Raw genomic sequence first — 3424 nt, 5'->3', positions numbered from 1 at the left:
TCTCACCGTTCAAGCAGCTGTAGCTCTGTGCCAATCATATTTCCGTGCAATGGACATTTAAGGTAAAAGTAGGCGGGGCTTTGTTTGTAGACGCACCTGGCTCTCCCGCCGCTTTCATTCCCATTACGAAAACTATTATACGGTGATAAAACTTCCTTAGTACGGATTGTAGCTTTCCATTTAGGCTACCGTGAGCTACTTCATAGACATATGAGGGGTTTGTACTTTACTACAGTATGTCCATGTTAATATACTCCACAGTTCAGAAAAATACATTTATCTGACAGCTTTAGTCACTGGTTATTTGAGTGAGTTTATTAATGCAAAGTATAAATCAACTAAGACATTGTGATTGTATTGTTATAGACCTTGGAAGATATTGTTGTTCAGCAGTACTGCACACAAAAAGGTCTGTGGATAAATTTAAATAAATAGGTGATAGGTAACTCACACCAAAACAATCTATACTGATAAAGAGTTAAAATTAGCCCCATCTTTACCAGCTGCAACATGAAAGTGATGCACACATTAAGGCATCACTAAATCAGTAATTATAATCCAATAATATCATAATTCTGTTTTTGAAAAGGGTCATTCTCTATACTGAGTACTTTTAATCTTGGGTAATATAAGTATAGTTTAATAGAAATACTGTACTAAATAAAGTTAAAACAATTGTGAACAAATGTTCATGGTGGAAAATGGTGTTTACAGTAATGCAGTTGTATAAATATTACAGCATTACAATTCATGCAATTATCGATTATGGTCCCTACAGCCTCATCTGTTCACTGATTAGGTTAGATATTATTTAACTATACGAGAAATCCGGGACTTCGTGATTTGATCTCTTCTCAGAGCAGATTATGTACCTCCGGAATGTATAGTTGCATGTTCCTCATCTGGATTGTCCCCTGACACATCTGCCCAGCTCTGTGAGCTTTCTTCTGCTCCACATAATCCATCCAATCTCTAAGGAGGCCGACATCACATATCCTTAATAAGAAACAAATGATCTAAATGCAGACAATGGAATCACACCTATTATTTATGTGTGCATATGTGTAGCCTTAGTACAGACAGCTGAACTGCATGCAGAGAAGCTGAATGTGGGAATCTTTGAGCTCGTTTACCATAATTGCTGACAGTGCTCTGTATTATTAAGGGGCTTTAGTGTATTCAGTGTATATCCTTTATGAGGATTGTGACTCATCAGGAGCTAGCTGGTGCGCACAGGGCCTGGCTTTAAAGCTTAATGCCGAACACACTGTGCCTAAACATTTTCTCACTGAAGTTTAGCACAGCTTTAACAATGTAAGTGGTTATATAACAACTCATTTCTGTTTTCCTGCAGGGGAAATCCATTTCGAGCTCACCAAGAAAACTAGTTGGAATGTTTATGAATTATGTAAATTTCTAAAACCGCCACACTAGATTGAAATGAGGGTCTCTGACACCCAAAAAGCCTCAAACGCATGCAGTGAAAATATTAAGACATTTATAGAGTCACTTGACACTTCGGACAGGTTGTGTGCTGCTCTTCCTCAGATGGACCTCTGCAGAATGCAAACACAAATAAAAGGAACAGGTTGGACAGGTTTTATTTTTGTCAAATATCAGAGGATGGACCACAAGCCGTGCAGCCTGCAGCTCTGCAGGCTGGATAGTGATATCTGCAGCTGCATCTCATTATGTGTTGTTCATCTAATCCCCGGGTTTGTAATTTGCTTATATGCACTCATGAAGTTTAAAGCGGGATTATGTGCCTGGCAACCAAATGTCTCCTAACCGCACATTCCTCATTGAACGGCTGGAGAAAATCCACTGCAAATAAACAATTTGTTCAATGCTTACATCTACTGATTGTCTATGAGACAGTATTAACATTAGAGGCCAGTGATGGAGATGTGAATCAAGGTAAACCATGGACTAATCTCAATAGATGTAAGCGACTAGATGTATTCTTTCATATTATGGGTAAAGCTATCAGTTGTCAAATTTTAAGTTTTTTAAATTTCTTCATTTAAGTTTTCTATAGGACCATATAAAACAAGAAAATTACAGATAAAACATGGGCCATTTGACACATTTGAAGAACTATCATATCACACATTCATTTTTTTTTCTTCAATTATTCGATTCCAAATTAAAGAAAAAAAAAACCTTTATTTAGTAGTTTATTTACTCAGAAAGCTCTGGGGGCATGATAGGAAGTGTGAGGGCTAATTTAAAGGCTGACCTTCACAGCTCCCAAGTACCGCTGATACCAATGACGCAGACTGATGCTGTTGATTGGCACGATTCTCATAGGCACGTCTGACGTCTCCAATAAGACAGTGCATCCCTTGCATGTGTGTGCATCCAAGTGTGATCAAGCCCAAGAAAGAGTGCAGCAAGTTTACATTTAAATAATTAAAGCCCTTTTTTTTCCTCAAGAAATCAGAATCAGGGAAGTGTTTTGTTTTGTCTCTGAAAGTAAAAGCATACCAAATGGGAGCCCCGCTGATTCCCTTTTGACCTACATATTTAAGGAGGTATCACGGCAAACAGTCTGGGTTTGAGAGAAAAATACACAAATACCAACATCCAATATTCATCCCTCTTTGTCCCCCGGCTGGTGGGGGCTTTTCATTTTGAGCGCAGATGAAAAGTAGTGAAGTGAGATAGGTGTAGAAGAAGTGCGGCTCTGTGAAGTCATTTGTCTCCCCATCACAGTCCCTCTGAGGCTGCACTTAAAGGCCAGTGAGCACAACTGAAAGAAGACTTTAGGACATCCGTGTCTCCAATATGGACACTATTTATAGCCTTGAGAAAAGCTCTCTCTCTCTGCCATATCACTACATACAAACCTGGACATACTTTCCCCCTCTCAGATTATACAGCAAAGCCGAGACTTCACTTATTTAAGACACATTATTCGCATCCTTTTAGCAAAACGTGCAGCTCTTGATGCTCTCTGGATGGGGGAGGAGAGGGTGGGCGGTTGTCTGCAGTCATTGTAATACCGACCAAGGTGGAGAAAATGAGGCCGCCTTTGAAATGCAAATTGCTCATTGTGTGCTGGCTCACAGCAGAAAAGTCAATGTTTCATGCAAAACACATGATTCCATTCCACAAAGACAATCCAGATATGCCAAAATGTATTTTTTTAATGAAATGAGAAGTGGCTGTTTGTGAGATTGGGACAATCACATGGCAAAATGTTAGACAAATAAAATGGTATCCGTTGAACTTCAAACCTTATTATTGTACATGGTCGCAAAGTAGACTTAGTGCAATAGATATTCGGTTCAAAGGAAAACTTTAAGGCAAGCAGACTAGAAATGACACCTCATGTGAATAAAGAGCCCTCTACTGGCAGTAAAACATACACAAAAGACACTTAGGAAAAAAGTAAACCAAATTATGAGAAATTAACAATGTA

Source organism: Clinocottus analis, unplaced genomic scaffold (assembly GCF_023055335.1).
Source record: "Clinocottus analis isolate CAN_PGR_092001 unplaced genomic scaffold, fCliAna1.0.p SCAF_19, whole genome shotgun sequence".
NCBI classification, from domain to species: domain Eukaryota; kingdom Metazoa; phylum Chordata; class Actinopteri; order Perciformes; family Cottidae; genus Clinocottus; species Clinocottus analis.
This window is presented reverse-complemented; position numbering follows the sequence as displayed.